Here is a 25326-nt window from a genome sequence, read left to right on the forward strand (position 1 = left end):
AAATAGGCTCCATGCAGAGATGTAAAGGACTATAATGGTAATTTCATAACAGATTATATAAACCATGACTATGTTTAAAATGGATTAGATAAACAAATGGCAGGATGTTTGTGCAGAAGCGGTTGTTCACGAGCCATTCAGTCTCCATGTCTCAAAATGAGGCATCGGGTGGAAAGATGGTGCATAATAGTGCATCATGCAGCTGCCCTGGAGACAGATCAGCTTCATAATTGAATGCCCTCTCCTACAGCTCCCGCGTTGGACTCCAGGGTAGGAGGTCCGCCACCATGTGATTGCAGTTTACGTTCTGCTTCACTTCTTGTGTTGACAGAGATATCCAATAGTGTATTGCATCCATAAGAAAGTCTTCATTTGAGTTAGTCTCCTCCCCTTACAGAGTTGAACCTTGACTGAGTAATCCATTTAATTTTCCCTCACGTTAAGTTTTAAATGCTGAAACACTCTGAGCTGTGTCACTTTATTTGTCAATAAAGGCTCAGAGCAGCAGAGACAGAGGAAGGCCTGAGGCGGTGGGATGCTGTTTTGAACGAATGGCCTGCAGTTGGAACAATTTCAGAGGCAGAAGTAAGAAAGAGCTTCATTGCAAAGCATGTTTACACACACACACAAGGAATTTATTGTGCTGCACATTTCAGTTTTCTATTTACTGAAGATGATTATGCACCTTACATGTTCAAACAGAGTCAGTTACAGTTTTCAGTTGAGTATCTAAATACAGTGCTCATAATGGGGTCACCTGAACCAAGCCATTTGAACTGTTTGGTGGAGAATGCTACAGTGAGAGAGAGAGAGCCTCTGCTTGTTCTTGTTTTACTGGGGTTGAGGAGGGAGACAGAGGAACTGGCTCAAAGGCAAGAGGCATTCTTCCTCTTCTCCAGGCATTGTTTGTGGTTTGGGTTTTCAAAGTGTTTTATTGGCACAAGGCAAAGCGCATGTGTGAAATTTGCTGTGTGGACTGTGAGATTAGAGGTGGAAAAGCTACATTCTTCCTAGATATGTGTGGCTAAGGGGCATGCGTTTCCATCAGCTTTAACTCATAAGCAAAGTATTTCCTTAAATGAAAAAGCCTATTGATTTGAACCTTAAGGGGCTTCAGACTCTAAAAAAGGGCTTACGTGTTAATTGTCTATATAACAATCTATTTATGAGAGACGTCTTTGAAGGGAAAAATTTCAGCACTATGTAAAGTGCAGCATCAAGGACTGTACCTATAGACAGAGGTTCACTTTTCATTTCTGTCTGTTTAATTAGAAGCTGTGAATAAATTAATGAAATGTTTGTAGCTGTAAAATTTATGATTTGTTTCGCTCTACTTCTGCAGCAGTTTTAGTTATTTTTATTTTGTCAGGCATTGATATCAAATTCTAAATGCACAAGAACACAGAGCCCAAAATTAACAGCAATGTTTGAGTCGAAAATATGTACATATATGTGTGAGTGTGTGTGTGTTTGTATGTGTATATATATATATATATATATAAATGTGTGTATGTATGTACGTACGTGTATGTATATATATATATATATATATATATATATATATATATATATATATATATATATATATAAAATATTTTTCTGCAAACAAATATACATTTATTTCAGGGTTCTTTGATGAATAGAATGTTTAAAAGATCAGCATTTATTTAAAATAGAAGTATTGTCACTTTTAATCTATTTAATGTGTCATTGAACCCTACATACATCAGTGTTTCTGACTGCAGTCATATGGCTTGGAAGAGTTTGGGATTGTATGTAAGGCAATTGTAAGAGCAGGTTCAGAGTTTGTCAGGCCGAAAGGCTTTAGACAAATGGATGTCGAGTGGACATGGAGTCGAGGTCTTAGCAGTGTCAGGTAGGAAAACCTTGCCAACCTTGTGCTCTTTGGGAGACTGATGACTGGGCACTTGAGAAAGTGCAAAAATGCCTAAGTTGCCAGAACTTCGGAGGAAAAAATAGTGTTTGGAGAGCACTACTTCTCCTATCTCTGAACACATGCTTTAGATCTATAACCACTACTGAAATCAGAGGCCTGAATGAAATGATTTCTCCTCTGGCTTTTGCCTGTTTGATCACATCATCATCTTTCTTTTGTGCAGTTCTTCTGATGATATGAAAGTTTTTTTTTCTTCCTTTGCTCTCCTTTGAGGTGTCATCAAGACATCTTTTTTTATGCACCATTGCAGGAATCAGAATAAATGATTCTGTATCTCAGATCCAATATCAGATGTTGAATGTCAACAACTACAGAGAGGCTCTGTTCCTCTGTTCTGTTACTTTGTAGGGTTGTGTCTTAAAATCAATACCAAGATTGAATTAGCTTTCTTGTTTTTAACCTTTGAATTGTATTGTTCAAAATGAATCCCATCCAGCTCTAAATATCATTAATCAAGGAATAGTTCACCCAGCAAAATATTGATATTGTTGACTCACTTTCATGTTTTTGTAAACTTGTACACTTATTTTTATTTATTTATTGGAAACGTTAAATACTTTTCTGAGGGTTTTTTTCTTTCTTTCATAAAACAACAGTTCATACTGATAATCATCAGTGGCATAAACATACAATACATATACTATAGTACAAACAACCATTATGTGGCAAAGAGCTGTGTGAAGATTCTTCCAAATGTCTCACAGATGAAATAACAAACAGCATGTTGGTTTGTGACATGACCGTGAGTAAATAATCACAGAATGTACATTTTTGTTGTGAATTGTTATTTTAAAGAAATGGCACACCCAGATAAACATGCTGAACATTTACTCACCCTCAGTCCATCCATGTGAAGGAAAAGCCTGTGTATTTGTAATAAATCTATTATTTAGACATTTTTAACTTCAAACTGTTGCTTCCGACTAAAATAAGTCCTTTATCCATATTATAACTTTCTTCCATGAAAATGTCTTCTCATCTGAATCAGGAGAGACATATTCACAGATCCAGAACTGTTAACAAGCAAAAAAAATTTAAACCAGTTCTAAAGAAATATGTTGGTGTATTTTAGTGTTAAGACTTTTTCACTGTAGGAAGCATTATTATGGATTGTTCTCGTATTTTGGCCAGAAGTGGTGATTTAAAGTTTAAACATCCTAATGATAGATTTGTTTATTGCAGCATGCAGCTTTTCACTTCACAAGATAATAAATGGACTGGAGACATGTCAATATTTATTGAAATGCTTTTGTCAGCTGTTTAGACTCTAATTCTGACGGCACCCATCCAGTGCAGAGGATCCGTTGGTGAGTAAGTGATGTTACCTTTCTCCAAATCTGATCCAATGAAGCAACAATTCATCTATATCTTGGATGGTCTGAGGAGTACATTTTCAGCAAATGTTAATTTTTGGGTGAACAATTCCTTTAAATGTCACTTGTATAGGAGAGGCTGCTTTTCAGTAAGTCTGCCAACATCAGTTAGCTAATATTCTCACTCCTACAGACCTTCAGGACAACATGTAATGTTGTCGTTTCAGGGACATTAGGGTGAATAAAATGGAGCGGTTATTTTTTTTTTTTTTTTTTTTTTTTGGGTTGACAGAAACATCTTCATGACATCTGTGAGTGGAATGCCACTGTGACACTGGATATGATGAGGCACAGCTCACTGCACAGACAGGGCTTGTATATTTTAAGGAGAGTAGGTGTGATATAAGTTGCATGTGTTTTGTTTACAGTTGTGCCTATGCTGACATGAGTGGGAACAGACTTACGGGAGAGAGACATTCTTTGTGTAGTTAGATCGAAAAACATTGAAAAGCTTGTTTGCACAGTCTTCTTGGTTACATTGAAAATATTACATTCAATTCACAGTACAGTGCTACAGCAAACAAAGGATTTCAATAGTGCAAGAGCAGTGTACCCTTGCAGTGCAGAATGCAATAACATACTGAGATATAATAGAGATGCATACAAATAGAGTTGTAAAATATAACTCAGTTTTGATAAATGAGCGGAACAGCACTCATTAGTAATAAATGAGTGGAGCCAGAGTAGTACTAAATGACAGAAGCATGTTTTACAAGTGCAGTTTGATTTTGAAGAGCAGTGAAGTTCTAAGCTCCAAAAGCTTTTTAAAGGTGATATATCATGAAAATCTGACTTTTCCAGGTTTTAAGTTCTGTAATCTGGTCCCCGGTGCATCTACCAACCAAGGAAATGTTTAAAAGATTAAACCAGTAACTTTGTTTTGGTAAGCCTTTTTCTGCAAGTGTCTGAGAAAACGAGCGCGTCTGATTTCGCTCCCTTGGTGACGTGGCAAAGGGAACTCATTGTAATATTACTGCCTCTTAATCTGTAAGTTTCCAGTGCCGTCATTTTGATTTCACCAGAGACAATGGTGTACCAGTTCTAATGGCATGCTGAAAGTTTGCGCAAACCATGCTAACTGTTCTGTCTTTGCCTGCACAGATGAGCACAGAACACTGTTTAGAGTCCCAGCCTCAGAGGAGACAAGAGAGCAATGAAATTATTGATTTATTTACTGTATATTGCTGCTGCCACACAGATCTGAAATAAACATGTGATTTATTTCCCAGCAGTTTACCTTCACAGACATATTATAATCAACTGTTTTTGTAACTTGTGTGTGTGTTTTTAACGTAAACTTGTGTGTGAATGAGAATTTAGTTTAGTACTCACATGCTGTGACAGCCGCTTTCTGTCCGTGTGATTCAGATGTGTGCACTCAGAAAACCCTATATCAGAAGTTTTCACTACTATGGTTTAAAATGCATGATTTCAATGCGATAAATATGATAATCAGAACCAAAATAGATGTTTTTAGCAGGTATGAGCTGTAATGGCTTAGTCTCGCTTAGCCAGGCCTTCAGACCTACGGCTGAAGGTCTGGAATTCATGGCAGTTTTCATTGGCCAAGGCCTGCCCATGAGGCCGTTTGACCGACATGTCAAACAACCAATCACAGTTTGTTTCATTCATCGTCCGTTTCGGGGAGTGGAAATGTTGCCACAATAACAGACCATTGTGTAAAACTATGCCGTGAACGTTAAATATTTCACATAATTTTGAAAATCCAGTGTTTAGTTGATCCTGATAAGCGCTCGTTGTTACAGTTGTAAACACGACGGCTTTCTTCTTTCGTGAGGGGATTTGGCATCACGCCATCTTTGTTTCCAGGTGGAACATTAAAGAACGCAACACACACGTCTCCCGGCAGCTCATTTGCATATAAAGAAACAGGCCTGAAAAACATTGTGTTTCTGCTTCCACTCAAAATAGGCATTTTCAAAATGTTATAATAAATGATTTGTAGGGTATTTTGAGCTGACACTTCACAGACACATTCTGGGGACACCGGAGACTTATAGTACATATTGTAAAAAGGGGCATAATATGTCTCTTTTAAGGTACTGCAGGAGTCTCTCGGTTGTCAAGTTGTGGGATGTAGCCATGACTACTCAGATTCTGATTCATTTTTATATTTTTAATATATTCAACCATAATAAATGTGTGAGATTGCAAACAGTATCTTTTTTAAAGCCATGACAAAGAATGAACTAGATTTCATTAATGTCCACTGTGGGAGATTATCAAGGACTCACCATGGAAACTGATAAAGAAAACTGTTTTAATATATATAGTGTTTGATTTGTGAATGTTAATGACCGTTTTCTCCATAACTCATCTGACTAGTGCGTCAGAGCTAAAAGTCTGACTCATAGTGACTCCCAAACCTAACATGATATTCTGCTTCAAAAAATCTTGAAGAGTTTGATAAATTCGTTTTTTTTAAATTGATTGATTTGAGCTGCCCACTGCTCCGAGTGTGTGTTCACGGTGTGTGTGTGTGTGTTTGTTCACTACTCACTTCTGTGTGTGCACTTGGATGGGTTAAATGCAGAGCACAAATTCCGAGTATGGGACACCATACTTAGCTATAAGTCACATCACTCACTCTTCCAGGATCTTTTGTAGGAGACCTTAAAAAGATTTTGAACCATAATTAAAGTTTAAAGTTTAATTAAAATTTGGTTCAAACATGTTAATTTATCTTACTGTATTTATTATTTCATTATATTTACAATCATCACAGTCAAGCTGCAACTATCTTTTTAAACTGATAAAATATGGTTCTTGGCTCAAAACACAAAAAAATTGTCTGTAAATAATGTGGCGTAGTGCTGTAAAACTTGCTAGTTAGGAGCATTATTAGCCATTTTTTGCACTGACCTTCAACCCTGAAACATTTTGAATGTAGCAAGTTTGGCACAAAACATGTTTTGTGAAAGAAATGTCATGGATTACAAGTATTTTTATTAAATTAAAATGTGTTTCATTTCAAGATACACCACATGCTACCAGTTATCCATTCCAGTTAATTTAACTATTCAAATTTATGTATTTGAATTCCAAATCTACTGTGACAGGGCTTGAATATATAGCACTTTAGGGTTAGTAATGACATATGATTTAGCTGTAAATATAAATGTAAAATGACTAAATAAATATTTAGTATTGGACTTAATAGTTTAAGAATCAATAAGCACATTCCTCTGTGGTGATCCCGAATTTCTACAGCATTTACAGCCCTGTTATTATTTTGCCTGAGGTGGAAAAATATGATTTTTTTGAAAGTTCAGGCAAGAGATTTTTTAGAAAAAAATGAAACAGTTTCTTGAAAATGTTTTTTCAGCATTATTGAATAAGGTGGTATGCACAGTCATCCAGTCCATATTTCAATATAAACTCAACAGGGTGATCTGCAAAGCAAAGGAGTCTGGTGATTTAATCTCAGAATGCCGCGATTGACCCGTCAGAATCAAGTATTCGAGAGAAATTAAGAATAATAAGCATAAGCATAGACCCTCTGCTCCTCTCCTATTACTTTGAAAGTGTCTTGAAATATATTATTCAAATACTTTTTCTTTTATCTTGACTTGCTTGTATATGTGTATAAGTAACAAATTCAGTTTTGCTGTTTTAAGACATCAGCTCGTCATGAGAAAAGCTGGGCCATGTGTGCTGTCATATGGTCCAAAGCCTCCAGATGGATGAGGACAGACCAACTGTACCCCTTATCTTCCTTTCTAGCAAAAAACACTATCTAAACATAGATGATTTATGGCTTCTTCAACGTAGCTATATAGCACTCAAGACTTTGTTTTCCACACAGTTTTTAATCTGATTTCTGAGATCATTTCATGCTATAGTATAAGATGCTGTACATATTTGCTAAACAAGATGTAATATATAATGTAGTAACTTTGATTATACAATACGTTGACTTGATTTTTATCGGAGAGCTTTCCTGTTTATACTTACATGCACTTTTTTACACTTAAAATGCACTTTTTATGGTTTATCCATACCTCCCTGTTGGGTTATGTTTGCGTTTAATTATTTATCAAAGGATTTGGCCGTGGCCTCCCTCTTAGAATCTCCCCTTTTACCAAACATATCAGTTTTCCACATGTGTTGGTATGGTTTGTTGTTTATCTCCCAAAAGGCATTATTGACTAGTCCTAGATCAATATCACAGAGAATATGAGCATGATGTATTCCCATCGACCTGAAAGAAAGAACAATCTCACAGAGTCGACCAAAACTCCATTAGGGAAAAAGAAAGTGTGATTACATGCCTGATAATGGGGCTGTGTAGTGCATCACCCTACCCATATCTATTGGCAGCATGAGTTTGGATGTGGAAAGTAGTGGCCATCAGCCGCACCGTTCCATCAAGACCATCACCGATCAAATCCACAGAGGGACTGAGACCAATAAAAGCTTTTTTTTTTTTTTTTTTTTTTTTTTTTTTTCCTGCTGGAACGCTGTTGATGGGCTCTTTCTTCGGTGAGATGTGAGGAAATGTACAGCTCTGAGATGTGCCTCTACTTAGTGGGGGAACTTGGAAGCTCTTGCAGTTATGCCATAATATTTTTGATTCTGAATGTACAATCAGCGCGTGGCAGAAATATGCAGATGAAGTAACTGTGCACCATTCCTTGAATATTCAAATTAAGTTTGATGCATATAAAATTGCAAAAGGATCTGTAGTGCATACTGTTTTAAGAGACTTTAATTTTATTGTAGAACGACGACAATTAAATAAAATGTTGTTTGCGTCATTGGTGTCACCAAGGCGCTTTTTAATGTTGTTGAATCATATTAAACACCCATGTTTGTGGTATCTGGTTTCCAAGATGTAACATCTTAAGTTTTTAAAAGCAGTATCATAATTATACTTTAAAGCCTATAAACATTCACAATTGAGTTTCATAGCATTCAGATGGGGGTATAAACGTGATCGGATTGATTATTGTCCTCTGCTATGCTCCGTTTGATGTCAATGATGGAGATGATGGCCTATCGTACCATTATCCTCTCCAATATAGTTATGGAGACATCAGAGCTTGTAAAGGTTGAGCAAATCTGAGATGTTAAAAAGCTAGTCCTCTAATCTTTCATATAATCATTCATTACCCAGCTCTGCTGAGTTTTTCATGTTTTTCTCTTTGTGCGTGCAGTGTAGCGTAGCCGCCTGGGTACACTGGAGCTCGGTGTAAATCTGTATCCTGCCAAGATGGTTCCAGACTGCTGGAAAAGTGTGCATAAGTCGAGGAGGGGGTCACACCTCGGGCTCCTCTTCTTACTTAACCTCCTCTGGTGAGGCTCCATTTCTGAGAAATGAATTATACATTTTGTGCATTGTGTGTATGCAGCGGAGGAGGTCTTGAAGACCTAATTGTGGAGGTGGGTTTGAGTGTAGCTGGGCCAATAAAATGCCTTGGGGTTAACAGATCATTCTCTTTTAGCTTATGTGAGCTGGGTAATGAGGGCCTTTTTAGTTTTATGTGGAAACTTTGCATTAAAACATATATTTGTGAATATGTATGTAGTGATGTGGGTGTATGTAAATACAGCAATACTGAATGTATATACTTTTGTTTTGTTCAAATCTTGGACCACCGGTGTGAACACAAAGTATTGTGGGTTGTCTGTTGTTGTGCAGCAGTACTGAGGAAGCTAGTTTGACTGCAGAGGTCTCACGGTGCTAAATATGTACATATTTTATTTTCTCTGGAAACTGATAACAAGGAAATAACTTGCCTCCTGAAAATGAACTTGGAATGGAATGGAAGAAGCAGGCAGACCGAGAGGGAACTCTCCACCATTATTTTTCAGAGACCTAGGCATAAGACTGATTCAGAAAAATACACTTTTGGCACCATAAATAGCTTAGACTTTTTGCAAGATGTCATTCACTTCATGTTTATAATGTAAAATGTTGCAATATGACATTTACAGCATCATCTTAAACAAACAGTACAGTACCTCTGCGCTATACTATCCAAATCCATTCTATCTGCCCTCATTTCCACCAATTTTCAATTCATTAGCTGCTTGAGCTTTTGATGAATTGATTCCAGTGTGCCGGTGGCTAGTTGAAATGAAGCTCCTCGGAACTAGCGAGACTGTGGAGTGAACGGGAAGACTCAGGTTTGTTGAGTACGATGGCCATTGTGTGCATCAGCACTTTGAAAATTCCCCTCTGTTAGGAGCAGCCTCCTCTGACAAAGACAGGAAATTAGTGTCTAAGAGGTTGTGCGGTGAGTAAGTGTGGATCATGGAGAGCTGCCTCACACTGCTGAGAGGCAGATGGTAACCTTGGGGACGCTGACGCGGCTTTGTGTAAGTGAAAGTGGCAGGAGGCACTTTTTGAGCTGCACTGCCTGTTCCACCAACCTACTACTCTCTTCCTCTCTAACTGCCTCTGTTTTTTATTTTTCCGTTTCTGTATGTCTCTTTCACTGACATAAATGCACACTCTAGCCTATCTGTGTTTCTCTCAGTGGCTGGCTGATGGGAGAGCACATTACGTGTTCTTACTGGGTGGGTCTTTAATTACATTACCCTCTGCTAGGTTCATTCATTCATTCATTCATTCATTCATTCATTCATAAGTAACAACCTTTTGATTACTTATTCAACTAAGGTGACCGGATCAAGATTAGCTTTGCACTTTCCAAGATTTTTTTTTTTTCCTTTAGGATTCAATTTGAAGAAACTTGGCTCCCTGTAAAACCCAGTTTGTGACAATCTCCACTGTGAATAAAGCTGATTTGATTTGACCCACCATCAAAAAGCATTTCATGCTTCTAAAGCCATGTTAAAGTTTATCTGAATGAACGCTCCCAATTCCTAGCGACAAAATGGTTCATTTTCAGGGCTCAAAGGGAATGACAGAGGAACTAACATGGTGAATGATGGATTAGCTTGTGTGGTAAATACACTTCAGCATGGTGCCCTACTTAAAGTGACAAGCGCTCTGTTTATGTAGTTTGTAACTAAATGCTGTTGGTCCTTTGTGGCACAGTTTGGTGCAGGGTGGTTCACAGCCTGAGTGTTTTTTACTGTAGTTATTCGCTTTCTGTCATACTGTCTCCATCTCTTCCACCTTCTCCAAGTTTCACTTCCAAGTCACCCGAGACTTCTTGTTGGTGAGAATGCGCAGATGGGCTTTAAAACGCTCTTGATTCAGCCGGCTGAATGCTCAAAGATGGAGCGGAGGCGAACAGGACACTTTGGAGTCCTTAAGTTATCCTCCCTCAAGAATTTTGTGGTTTATCTTTAAAGGAATAGTTTACTTAAAAATAATACAAAAATTCTGTCATTTACTCACCCTCATGTATTTTCAAACTCGATGACTTAATTTGAAGATTTTGATAAAGATTTTTTCCATGAAGATATCCCGAAGATATTTTAAACAATAGTCCAATGTTGTTTTTGGTGAAAATCTGAATCTGTTAAATAGTGCCATTTTTTTTTTTTAATTATGATCATTTGAGGACTCAAAAGTGTTCCATTCGTCTCCATTTGTCTGTTTTTGATTTTATCCAGCTGAAATGAGAGCATTTTGAAACATTTTGAAACATCCGTATTGTTATGGACCCCACTGAATTAAAAAAAAAAAAAAAAAAAAAAAAAAAACAACAACAAAAAACAAAAAAAAAAATACAGCCTTTATTCAAAATGTCTTTCATGTTCCACAGAACATAGAAAGTCATTCAGGTTTGCAACAACACGACTGTGCTTAAATCTTGATGCTAACTGAATTTTTTTGGTGAACTATCCCTTTAAGTGCTGCAGTCTCAGATATACGACAGTGCAAATCACAGGACAGATGCAACTGTATATTAGAGAATGTACAAGAAATCAACAGTGTTGTTAAACAGACATAAAAGCATTTTCCCCCCTTTTAAATGTTAAAATTAATAGATTCTTGTTACTTGTCAGTCAGAAGAGAGAAAGAACTCAGGAACTTTGCTTCTTGCTCTCATTTGGTCTGTGTTTCTAGAGCTCCTACACATATCAGTTCACTCATACACAACTAAGTAACACCACAGCCTTGTGTGCATGACCTGGAACATGGACATTGGGAAACATTGGGAGAAAGACTTTCACTCTCAGCAGAAACTGTAATGTAAATTATGAATGGCTGCTACAGCTCTGAAATATCTGGTCTCATTCTTGGCTAGTTACTACCAGCCAGCTGCACATTAAACTTTTATGGCTCTGTTTTGAACTTCAGAATTTTTTGCCCACCTTTGTACTTTGACTCATGGGTGAGTGACGCATCTTCAAGTAGCCCTGAAACTCTGTCGCTTGTCCACCATCGAAATAGGATTTGTGCCCATCAACACCCATAAAGGTCAGGCGGCGAGTAGACTTTAGAGATTAAAGAGGAACTCAACACAGGTGGCAGACCTCAGGCCCAACCTGGAGCTGTTTGTGGCTCGAGAGCACGTCCAGGAAGTAATGAAATCCCGGCTTGGCTGGCGACGCTCATTGGCATTCATACACCGTCTGCCTCGATTTCCCGCCATCGGCTGTGTGTGAGTTTGGCTGGCTGTTGGGATTGTGCGGATAAAGCATGCTGTCCCCTGATAAGGGAGCCTCCTCTGGTTAGCCATTAGCCAGATTAGCACAACTAGGAGGCCTGGGCAGCAGCATCATGTCAAGCTCAGAAGCCGGAGAGCTTGGTATCCCAGGCTGAGTTTCATTTGTGGGTTCTTGCTTTGGCATGCAGCCCAGATCCAAGGGTTTCAAGGGGAAGCAATGAGCAGCTGTTTGATTTTCTGTTTGCTTTAGTCTCTTATCACATCTTCTCTTTTGCAGTCAGGTGACTATATAATCCTCTTCTTCCTGTAGGTCCCAGGATACGCAAATTGCCAGGTCTTCTCCTCCTGTCCACACCGCTTCGCTGGCTGCTCCTGGTTTCTGGAGAACGCCTCCTCTCCACACTGCCTCGGACACCAGAAACCTGCCGCCACGTCAATCACGTCCTCACAGCTGGGTAATTCATTTCAAGTGCAAATTGCAGCCATCTTCACTTGAGAGAGGGTGAGAATAGATCAGAGTTTTTCCCCCTTTTAGTCTGTTTATACACAGTCCTGAGGCTTTCCAGACTGAGCTTGTTTCTCCAGACCAGTTTGCCAATGAGACTCTGCTTAAATCTCCAGGGTGGTGATCAGAGTTTTTTGTGCTTTTGTTTGTGTATCTTTCAAAGCCAAGTGACTGTAAAGAATATCAGTCATTTTAGAGTTGCCTGCTTGGCTACAATTCACCTGTGAGTTTTCAAGGGATGCTCTTTATGAGAAGAGACCTTTGTGACTAAGCCAATAGCCTTTGGTGTCTTTCAAGAATACTTTACCAAGCCCAATATGGGGAAACTCATGAGGCTTTGTAAACACTAGATTTTGTGGCTTCATGAGTTTACCTCTTTCTTCTCTTTCTTTTTTCACTTTTTGCAAATTGTTCTTCACCTCGCCTCAGATTATGATGAACTTGGTGTTGGGAAATGTTACTTTGGAAAGCATAATTGTGCTAATACTACTACTACTAATAATAAAAAATTACGTAATTATTTTTTTTAAAGATAGTAACATGTTTTTTGTGTGCTTTGTTTCTCTCTGTCAACTAGCTGATGCTCTTAGTAAGTGTTTGTCTCCTTGACACAGTTTGCATGCAGCGAATAGACTCCTGTATTGACATTATGCCATTATGTAAGCTAGGGTTGTGTGTCATGGACAATTGAATTAGGGATGCCTTTTAAATTCCATTTCAGTTCCTGAATGTGAATTTAATTAAATTTGGCAGGATGAAGAATTGCCATTTGAAATTTCAAAAAGCCTTAAGTTTTCATAGGCCAGCCAGCCAGATAGACAGAAAGATAGACGGATGTTAGATGGATGGATGGATTACATGTGCTGAATTACAGTACTGTCTTTCTGTCATTACATTTCAAATTCTAATTCAACTTCCTGCTGGAACTCTGGTGTAAACGGCTTTGTTTATTATAATTGGTAAGTTGGGATAGTTTGGTCACATTAAGTTGCTCTACTCACTTGCAGCATAAACATAGTCATGCACAGTGTAGACGACTATGTGGGAGAAATATAGCTTTCAAAAGAAACCCAGATATTATGATGTAATGTGTCTCATTCAAAAACTTACTAGTAAAGCAGTTACATTGTGTTCCATAATTTTTAATTGCATATGTTGATTCCTTTGTTGTCTATGCCATGAAAAGAAAGTTTTTATTACCAGTGGAGCACATAATAGTTTAAAAGTGTGCATAATTGCTTATGAAGAGATTGCAGGAACATCCCACCTACACAATTAACCGGCTTGCATAGACACACACATAGACACAAACACTCAGACACAGGCTTTTTGTGGTAGACAGAATACCCACATTTTCTCTGTGAGCCCTCATTGAGGTGAGCTGACCTTGCATGAGCTGCGTCAATCACTCTCTATCTCCCAGTAAATCCTCCCTTATCTGTGGCTTAAACTGACGGAGCTCGCACACATCTGCACTGCAGGAGACTCTGAGGCTGTACAGTCCAAGAACAGAGTCAGATTGACTGAAGCTGCTGGAGTGATGATGGTTTGTTTGTGATTGACGTATACTGAAAGTGAGTTCGGGTTCAGGGCTTTCACACGGGATGAGGGCTGAATGGTGTTTGGATGTATTTTGGGTCCGTGTATCTTTTGGTCATTTGATTTTTTGTTTAATTTTGTAAGTAGAAAAATGAAAAACAGCTCCTTTTTCGTTTTTTTTTTTTTTTTGCAAAAAACGAAAAACAAGAATTCTGCTTAATTTTTAGTTTTTCGTTCAGGGTTAGAAAAATGAATAAACAGCTTGAATATTCGATTTCTACACGTGGGCGGGAATTAAACTCCCCTTTCTGCTGATTGGTCAGACAAAAAAAAGATCAAACCATGCTGTCATCAGTCCTTCTGCAGTTCCGCGCGGCAGAATACTAGTCCTCTGCTGCAGCAGCAGTTGTACAGATTCTTAAACCTTGTTTATTGCAACTACATTTAATCTTTTTCTCATCAAACAACCAGACAAATGAATGGCTCGACACAACCTGTTCTGTGGCAGAGCCTAGGGCTTTCTTCTGTGAAGATATAAATTCTATGCTTTGCATCAGCTGGGCATGCCAGGGCAGGCTATATCCTACCCTGGTCCCCCAGTAAGTTTGTTTGTTTAATTAAGTAATTAATTATTATTATTATAAATATTATTAATTATTTCAAAATAAATATTTTAAACACTAATACAAAAAGGAAAGAGTAATGCTTTGACTTGGGTATATTCAGAGCTGGGTAGATTACTTACAAATTGTAATCCGTTACTGATTCCAAATTACATGACAAAAAATGTAGTCAGTAACTAATCCACTACATTTCACGTTTTAGGTAATATAGTCAGATTACTTTTTGATTACTTTTGACCTAACTGGTTTATCACACTGATTTAAACAGGATAATCTTGTACCATAATGATGTAAAAATACAAATAGTGAGAAAATATATTCCTTTCATTGTAATTAACAACATGAAGTGCATTAAACATAATATTACGTCAGGGTTTCCCAAATTGGGGGTCGTAAAGGAGGGGGGGGGGTTGGGGGTAGAGTTTAATGAAAGGCTGAAAAGTAAAAAATAATTTAATAAGTTGTCATTTATAGTCATATGGTAAAATGCATATTTTTATTTGTGTACATTCAAAATGACTACAAAATGTTGTCCCGTTGAAAAATAAAGAAAACAACAGAATGCACTGCTTTAGCGCAAAACATGAACCAATACACAGCTAGTAGGCTGCTTGATGCGCCTATTTTTTAAAAGTCTACATTAAGGTTATTTGACGTTAAATGCATTATTTAAGTCATTTTAGAATAAATCACAGTATATATCATGATAAAAAGGTGACTTTACAGTTTGGAAAATATGGTAGGCTATGAAATCCCCCCCAGCAGCAGCAGAGGACTGTATTCTGCCGCGAGGAACTGCAGAAGAACTGATGACAGTTTGATCTTTTTTTTTTTTTTTTTTTTTTTTTGTCTGACCAATCAGCAGAAAGGGGCGTTTAATTCCCACCCACGTGTAGAAATCGAATATTCAAGCTGTTTATTCATTTTTCAACAATTGAAAGAAAAACTACAAATTAAGCCAAATTCTTGTTTTTTTCGTTTTTTTGCAAAAAAATTAAAAACGAAAAAGGAGCCGTTTCTCATTTTTCTACTTTCAATATTAAACAAAAAATCAAATGACCAAAAGATACACGGACCATTTTGCATGTTCAGGATGACTTGGTGGCTAGTTTGAAGGCCAGATTCTCTTTTGTGCAAAATGGGGAATTGTGCTGTGCAAAATTCATTTAGTGTGGATTTTGAGGGCACATTTGCTCTGTTACCTGATTTGCATAATTTCTTCAGTGAAACGGACCCTAAAACAAGACATGTAGAGCATGCAAATAAGGGGTGCTATCAGTGGCCGTGATTTACTGTTAGTAAATCTGTAAAGTTTTAGTAGAAGGTGGTGTTTTTGTTTTGTTTTAGCTGAGACAGCTCTGTCTCTGGATGTAGAGCTGTGTGATTTGAGTCTTATTGTCCTCCAAGACATTTGAGGGAACTGCTCTGCCTCGAGTCTACAGTGCACTCTGTGGAACTGTAGATCTCATCCATTGGGTGAATGTGTGCTCTGTTTCTCTCTCCCTAGCTCTTGCTGTCTTTATCTCTGTCACTCTCAGTCATTTGATATAGCATTTGAAACCCCTGTTGTTGGAGAATAAAGTTGTTGTCCATTATTTTGCTTTTTAGGCATGCATGATATGTCAGTAACATTATTACCATAAATTTTTTTTATTTTATTATTATTTTTTTGTTTAATTAATTGTGTGATAATTTCCCGTTTTTACATTTAGATTATCTTTGCTGGCTCCTCTTGCTAAGTTAAAGTTAAAATCTCAGAATTAATATGCATTTTCATGCTGCATATTGTAGTGGTGTGATGACTGAATTAAATGACTGATTTTAATTTAGCTTTATTTTATAATTTATGCCAAATAGTATATAATTTTAATATCATCAGCCATTACTTATAGATATTGGCCATTTTAATATTGATGTAAAATTAGTAGTGTTTTTTGCTGTATATTTCAGCTTTGAAATCAGTTTATTCCTAGTTTGTCTATTTCAACATTATAGCCTGATGAGCTAACTTGTGTTAAAGAGGCAGTGGAACATGTTTGTTGGTATAAAGTGCCCCTATTATGGTTCATAATTTGGTTTTGGGAGTCCCCAACAAGAGGCTTACATGCACGCAATTCAAAAAACACTTTCATTTTCTCATAATATGCTTTTAAATTTACCTTATTTCTCAATGACTCTCACACGATTCAGTTGAAGATTGATCGTCCCAAACCCCTCCTTTGCATGAGACTACTCTGCTCTGATTGGTCAGATGACCCAGTCTGTTGTGATTGGTCTACTGCGTACGGCGCATGTCAGAAACGGAACACTCATCACCATCACTGGATTAGGGTTTATCAATATTACATCCTATTATAATAATGATAGTGCTCCACTGTTATGTGTCATGTTAGTGAACCAGACCCACAGCTTGGTAGTAAAGACCCAAACAATGTTATATGCTTTAGCCTAACACAGTCATGGAGTACTGCTAAATCACTGCAGTTTGTTAACCAACTTATTGCTCCATTCTTTATTATGACTCCAAGTAATATGAAGGACAGACATTTTATATTATTTGATTATGCAAATGTGTTAACTTGAGACGTGTGAACTCATTTCAGCGGTTCAGAGTCGACTCTTTCTTTTGAGAGACAATAACTGGAAAAGGTAATTTTCAAAAATCCATAATATGGGCACTTTAAGTAAAGTTTATTTTGGTTAATATAGGTGAACTTAAATTACTCACCAGTTAATGTTTTCACCATTATGACGGCGATTCGGCCGACTGTCAGAAAAAAGGAATCTAAACCCTTCCGACGTGGAAAATGTCACAATTATTTTGCTGTTAACATTACAAGTGGAACATTTGAAAATATGTTTGTTTTATATAAAATAAAAATAATATACTAACCTTTTTGGTGAGTTACTGGTACATTTCATTATTTTTGTCTGTTAACTGCCACTTCTATCTCAGAGTTAAAAAAAAAAAAAAAAAAAAAAAAAACTTGGAAAGAAATCTATCTTGCGTTTGGTTAGTTTTTTTTGTACGGGCAAGTTCACTACTGTAAATTGATTAATATTTTCCCATAATCCTTTGCTGTTTACAGTATTATACTGTATACAGATTATACAATATTTAACTCTACATATTACAGTAAAAAACTGTTCAAAATACAGAAATCGGTTACAGTGTAATAAAGTAAAAAGATTTATTTGCAGGGAAGCTGAGATATGTGACTAGATCATGATGATATGATGAAATAGATGATTTTAGTGTGAGTTTGTGCTCAACTTGCAATATGATATCTAGAGACCAGAATGAAGGTAGTCGATTTAATTCTGATATATACATAAAACTGAGTAATAACTAATTAAATAAAAATATTTATGCATCGCTTTCTTCTGTGCATCACAAAATATTTTTTGGTACCATTAACTTTCATTGTTGAAATAAAAAAAAACACTGAAACATTGAATAATTTTCCACTGAATAATTTTATTTTGTGTGTATTTATCATCTTAAAATGACCAGTTAATTGGCCTAAGCGACGTAAGGCTTAATGACGGTAATGATGATGAGGATGATGATAGCAACAGCAACAATGATGATTTTTCTCCTCCTTTAGCTCATCAACAGTACTCACACCCCCCATCCCTTTTCTTCTCTTCATGATTGTTTTTTTTTTGAAGAAGAAGCTGAGGGTTGTTCTCTGTGAATGATTCCCCCATTTTTGTAGTGAAGCTGAGCTAATGTGGCGTCAGTGCTGGCCGTTTGCTGCCCTTTCACACACTATGCGGCTGTGTGTGCATGTCTCTGACGTAGAGAGACATAAGGTGGCAGCCTGCAGATCTGGAGATGCTAAAATTTTTCCCTACCTGAGTCAGAATGGGGTTCAAGTTACTTTGCTCAATCTGACACTGATAAGCTTTTATACTGAGTGTGGGAGGAAGATTTGTTTATTTGAATACATTATGATGAATAGCAGGTGTTTCTGTTGACACATTTGAATGCTACATAAGTGGTTCACATGACATTCTGTTAAGGTGTATTTGTACTGCTATCTGTAGATCTCTAAAGTGGACACCCACTAAGTGATTTGTCAGAGAATACGCTTTTGCAAGTGTGTCTGTGTATGTCAGGGTGAAATCAAGCAAACTTCAAGCTGAATGCACTTGTGTGCAATTAAATGCACATCATTGGGCAGGCATTCAGATTAGATTAACAGAACATGACATTTTCATGTTTGAAGACAGATGCTTGCTCTATTTCTTGCCTGACATTTGCCTAGTTGTTTGATATCAGATTAACACAAATTAATTTGCATTTTTCCTCCTGACATCCAAATTGTGCATTCACATAGTATAAAAAAATATTGAAGTTCATCTTTACTAGTCAAATATGATTTGATAAAAGTGATGGTATGATTCCTGCTCAGTATGCAGTCTAATTACAAAGTAACGACAAGGAAACTCAATGTCTATCAAGCGCTTGAGTGTTTGAACATATTTTCATGCATCCAAAACTTGGTCTCTTTACTCAGTTTTCCACTCTGGCAATGCTGATGATTCTACAGCTGATGCAAACCTAATTTATTTTTCAAAGAAAGTCTTTGACCCTCTAGCAACAAGTTAGAAAGGTGGTACAGCAAAACAGACTTTACAATTGCACAAATGAAGCTACTTTATTGACCGCTACCCTGGTACTGTGACAGAGTTTACTTGCAAAAGGAAAACAAGTCTTTACTGTGTCACATTAATTAGCTGCCACGTCTCTTTAGATCGTTATAATCCACAGCTAAACCTCCAGAACTGCAGTATAACCAAAGCACTGTGACAACAACTGAATCGAGTGAATCAAAGCCATTCAGAGTAGGTCATAGTAATGAAATGGGTTTACAATGAAACTGGGTTTTTAAACAACACTATAATTTCTAGACAATTGCATTTGTATTGCACTTCTATTTGTGAACAGGTGTAACAAGCACTGGCTACAAAGCGCATACAGACACAATACAGCACAAGAAAAGAAATAAGTAACACATTGAATTATATGTGAATTTTTTTTTTTAAGTAAAAATATATGTATTTTTTGTTAAATGTTCACCAATAATCTTCATTAACAACTTCAAAAGAGAATTTTTTGTATGTGTGTATATATATATATATATATGCTTTCTATATATATATATATATATATATGTATATATATATGTATGTTTGTATATGTATGTATATATATATGTATATGTGTATATATATATATATATATGTGTATATATATATATATATATATATATATGTATGTATGTGTGTGTGTGTGTGTGTGTGTGTGTTTATATGTATGTATACAGTACTATGCAAAATTTTAGGCTTGATTGGATACGTACTTTATATTTTCCTATTTACATGTTTACTACTGACACACTAAAGCACAATATCTATGTAACCATCTTAAAATAACTGTGAAGCATTTATTGTGCCTAACTTGCACAATAATATTTGTATTTGTTTGCAGAGAACTCTGCAATACTTTGTTCTGACTGGTCATTAATAGCATTCTGACATTAAATATTTTTAATGTCTCAATAAGGGCTCATTTTTTTCATATCTGTATTTACTCTAAATTTTGCCATTTTCCTTGCTGCCTGGTCATTATTGCAAAAGTAGCCCCTTCAGGATGATGTGAAACTCCTCTGCAACAGTTTATTTTACACATACTGTATACTTGTGTAATTATAATTCATTTTTTAAACAATTAGTTGAAAGCTAGATATGCAATATAAGTGCTACATTTATTAAGGTACCATATTGTAATAAAGTAAAAACTGTTCTTACATACATTTTCAGAGTCTCTTTAAAGAGATTTTTGTATCATACTGGGCTTTTCAGTGGTAGGTCACAGCTAAGGGTTGTAGAGTTTCAGACTAAACATCTGAGCCTCAGGCTAATTCATCCCACTCAGGAAGAGAAAGCACTGCTACTACTGCTTCAAGAGCAGCCACAACCAAACCCTTAATTATGATAGAATTAATCCTCTCCACAAAATGCTGAGGCTGGGTGCAGACCAAGCCTTATTTTGGCTTAGCTCAGATCCCCGTCAGAGGTTAGGAGCTATTAACTGTGGCCTTTCCATGTGAGGCCATTTTTTTTCTTCCTTTTTGGCTGAGCACCTTGTCTTTTCATTAACTTGCTCCTAAGCATCCTTGTATTTCTTTCATGAGTCTGAAGTGTCAGTGTGCTTTCATATGAATCAATCAATGTAATAATTCGCTTGATTGAACCCCTTAATTATTTTTTTGCTCATTTGTTTCTGGAACAGCTGAATATTCAGAGGATACTCTTGAGTGAGTATTTTAAGAGCCGTCACGTATCTATGAGTTGAAAAATACAGTCAGGATAATTGTGGATGTATTAAATGACCCTACAAAACTTAGTCACGCTAATTTATCAAAGAACCAGGATGTATGCAGAATCCAGAATTAATTACTAGTTGCATAGCTGCTAGCTGGAATCTTGAAGTAGCAGTAAATAGCACCTGCTAAAGGAGACATAAATCATTCACGAATGCTACTCTAGTGGAAAGGGGCCTCTCTAATGTCATATACCTTATGCACATTATCAACACAAATACTCGTAAATAACAGTTACCCACATTGTGCATAATTTCTTGAGATGTTGTAGTGCACACGATTTGTGCAGGAGAGCCACACCGATGAAAAATCACATGTAAATTGATCAAGTGTGGTAATATTAGGTAAATATCCTCACCATTCCCCACTTCACTCTGTCAGAAGATGGAAGGCTGCAAAATTTAGTGCCTCCCATAAGAGATAATGTCCCAGACATGAATGCTGGGATATAAATTACACTGAGCTCTACCTGTTCTCGCTGATGGGTGGCTGAAGAACTTATGTGGTTTCCGGAAATTGAACAAACAAGTTAATACAGTCTCATGGTGATTTTTTTAACCTTCCGATCTTTTCGCATTGACAGGCTCGACTGAAATGTGAGCCGTTGCCTGTTATTTGTGAGGGGTCTACGCGTGGCCTCAGGGGTTTTATAAGGAATACAGCATCCTAATGAATGAATTCATCTTGGTATTTTCTCTTGGGGGTGGTAATTCACTCGACTGTGGATGGCGTAGAAGAGTTTCCGAGCTCTGCGGTGTGAACGCTAGCCTTAGATGCTGCAGTTGGATGGTGATTTAGCAGGCTGTCACATCACACCCTGAGGGCAAGCTCCTGTTTTTGCCATCGTCCTCTGGGCCATAAATAATTCCCATCGTGCTGCTGTGTGATTGCTTCCCGTAATGGTGTCAGGCAGTATGCCGTGACCGGTCACTGTCAGTTGTGCCCACCTGAGACCCACAAACACTGGGGAACGGAAGTGTACCATCCAGTGCTACTGCTCAAAGCAAGCCCACTTCTGGCCACTACTATTGAGGACTTATCCAAGATAGAGCTGTTCATATAAGCAGTGTTCTTTTATACAGGTTTGCCTCAGGCCCAATGATAGAGAAAAGAATGTGTTTACCCTTGAGGAATCAGTTCTATGGCACTGTGTTTTTAGGAATCCTGACGTAGTGTGATCAGTGTATTGAATCATAAAGCTCTAGGAGGCTCACTAGGGGATTGGAGCTGGGAGATGTGGAATCCCTTGACAAGCATGAATGTATGTGAGCTCTTCTGCATTCTTATCACATGCAGCTTCTGCAATCAGCTGGAACACTTTGTGTAGAATCTGTGATACCCTTGTGGTCTAATAAAAATTAACCAAAGAATAGGCACTTCTTAATTTGCACACTCCCCCAAATAGTAGTGCCTATACATTATTAGAATGTGTATATCAAGCAATAGTCTATTTTTTCTCCTTTTTTAAGGAGAAAGTGTGATACTGGCACTTTTTAAGTTAATAAAGGTGTTACCTCAACCAAACAATTTACCACATGCTATTGTTTGCAGACGCTAAAGGTAAGTGACTAAATAGCGATCTAAACTCTTATCAATACTATTATTTTCCTTCATATAACCAGCAAAGTATTGTCAATACACAGCACTTTCTGAGCTCAGAAAATTTTCGTGTGATTACAGTGAATGGTGACTGGAGCTTTCAAGCTTCTAAAAGGCACCATAAAGCACCTTAAGGTAGTCTGTATGGCGTGTGCTTTGTATTCCATGTCTTTTGAAGTTATAAAATACACTTATGTGACAGACAGACAGACCAGAATATAAGTTGTGATCTTATGAAGTTGTTAAATTTAAAGGGACAGTTGACCCCAAAATTTAAACTCCTATTTACTGATGTTGTTCTGAATATGTATGACTTTATTTCTTCCATGGAACATAGTGTTTTTGATTAGGGTGAGTAAATGATGACAGTATTTTAATTTAAGTATGAAAAGGCCCTTTAGGTGAACAACCAGTCAGTGAACTGTTTTCATTTGTAAGCAAATCATTCAGGACTATGTTTCTCAAAAGCAGCATATTTTGGAGCTTGACAGCTCCAGTCCTCAGTCTTTTTCATTATATTAAATACAAAAGTGGTATACTCTTAAATTAACCTTTTGTGTTAAAAAAAGTCAGAAGTAAAAATAAATAAATAAATATATCAACTGGGTTCGTAGCAGCGTGAGGGTGATTAAATAATGGCAGAATGGAGTTTTTTCTGTAAAGCACTAAACTGAACTTCTGCTGTCCCACGGGTTTGCCTTTGTAGAATTAGAGCTGAAGTATTGGACAGGCTGCATGGTGCTCTGTGTGAGGCAAGAAAAGAAGTTATGAAGTTATGAAAAGAAGTCCTGCCCTGTTGAGAGCGAGAGACCTGCAAGCGATGCAGAGAGCGTGTCTGATGGTAGAGGGACAGAATGAAAGGAGAAGACAGAGGCAGAGAGAGATAGTGCTCTTCTCTTCTATCGTAGCTGGCGAGGCTCAGACAGACTGTTCTGGCATCACTGTGATCTTCAAAGTCACTCACACTAACCGTTGCTCAGGAGGGGCAACATGCTAGCTGCCCTCAGGCGGGGAAAGCTTCGCTACTTCAAAGTTTGTTCTGCTCTTATATCTCTCTCATTCTCATTTCCCCCGCCTTCAAAACCTATATTTAAATTAACTTTGTCTTTTTCATTTACTCTAACAGGAGAATGCCAAATAAAGCTTTGTTCAAGACTAGATTAGATATATCTTAGTGACACAAAGGTTACAGCGGGTAATTAAAATTTCCGCCAGTGCAGTCACAATATATCACACTGTCACTTTTTTAGGGTAGAGCTGGCAGTTTCTGTCTCTCTCTTACTACTTGTGTCAATGGAAGAAATGAGGATGAGAATGCGAGAACAGGTATATTTCAGTTCTTTATTTACCACCCCTCAGTTCTCACCTTGTATTTCACCTCAGGCCACAAAAATTTTCTTGCTCTGTTTTCTTTTAATTTTGCATCCTGTTTTCATGTCTCGAGCATCTCAAACGACAAAACCTGAGCCTTGAGACCAATTTCCACCAGTTGTTTTTTTATATCTAAATTCTGTTTTATTTTAAAACCAATCCCACATGTAATGTAAACCCAGCGCACATAGCATATAAATCTGTCAAATTTGTGATTCAGACAACTAGTGTTAAAAGTGCTGAAGGGAAGATATTTTGAAATGCTCCATGCCTTTTCTCTTTTTTTCTTCCAGAGGATACGTGAATTTGAAATGACTGTATGCACTGCATTTTATTTTCACAACTTTGGCTATAACAAATTTGGTCAGTCTCATTAAATCAGACCCCTTCAGGAGAGAGAGACACAGATGAATGGAAAGCCAAAGAATAGCGAAGAAGTCAGCACAAGTTGCATGTACAGTGCTGCAGAAAATGTGATATAATACTAATTAGCTCTAATTCCCTCTTGAGTCCATGCACATTGTAAGGAATTTCATAACCAGGGGTTAAATTGAGCTGGAACAATCTGGAATGACACTTCAGCACCCTTGATTAAACATTTCTTTCAGATATTGATTGATAGGCAGTAGCAAATTTGCTCAGGTTATCAGAAACCATTTAGCCGAAAGCAAAAGATTGTTCCCAAAAGTAAAGCTCATTGAATTTAGCAATATTTGTACACTAATGTTTAAATGTTTGGGGTCTGTAAGACTTTTTAGTGGTTTTGCAAGAAATATCTTATACTCACTAAGGCTGCATTTATTTGATGAAAGCAAAATACAGTGAAACAGAAATAATGTGAAATATTATTATAATTTCAAATAAATGTTTTTGTTTGAATATATTTTAAAAAATAATTTATTCCTGTGATGGCAAAGCTGAATTTTCAGCAGCCATTATTCCAGTCTTTGGTGTCAGATGATTCTTTCAGAAATCATTCTAATTGTGACAAGTGAGGCTCTCGTGGTTCCTCCCACTCGCCAACAGAGTGATTCCTCTCCCAAATATTAACTTTCTTCTTTGAACTCCATTTCCCATAATGCCACGTACGCCAATGTCTCTGCCTATACTGTGGTCAAGATGGTCGCCCCACAACGGTGAGTCCATGTATTCAAGCAAGAAGGAAGGGTCATGTACACCACAGAAAACCTGCAATTACAGATTGGAGCCCATTACACTGAGACAATCCGCTTCTACATCATTAAATCACCCCACAATCCTGTAATTCTTGGTCTGCCTTGGCCACACAAGCATAACCCACACATTTCATGGAAGGAGGTACAGATTACAGGTGTCTAGAAAACATCTCACCATTCAGACTGTAACCCTGAAGGACGAATCTGCTGTCATTCTCTCAACCTTCGCTCTGAATACTT

The 25326-nt window shown here is 37.2% G+C and overlaps 1 protein-coding gene across 7 annotated transcripts in view; it reads left to right on the forward strand.

Moving 5' to 3' along the window:
* drp2 (dystrophin related protein 2) overlaps window positions 1-25326 on the forward strand; it is a 122315-nt gene that overhangs the window by 22844 nt on the left and 74145 nt on the right. The window contains exons 1-2 of one of the 7 annotated variants that reach the window (XM_042770125.1): window positions 465-585; window positions 12193-12337. The exons of 2 other annotated variants lie outside the window; for them this stretch is intronic. The gene's annotated coding sequence lies outside the window, so the exon portion shown is untranslated. Of the gene's footprint in view, window positions 1-464; window positions 586-8238; window positions 8647-11053; window positions 11877-12192; window positions 12385-25326 lie in introns of those variants that run through there. 4 more of the 7 variants (XM_042770124.1, XM_042770126.1, XM_042770122.1 and 1 more) reach the window with 4 other exon arrangements.

This window comes from Cyprinus carpio, chromosome A14 (assembly GCF_018340385.1).
Source record: "Cyprinus carpio isolate SPL01 chromosome A14, ASM1834038v1, whole genome shotgun sequence".
NCBI lineage: Eukaryota > Metazoa > Chordata > Actinopteri > Cypriniformes > Cyprinidae > Cyprinus > Cyprinus carpio.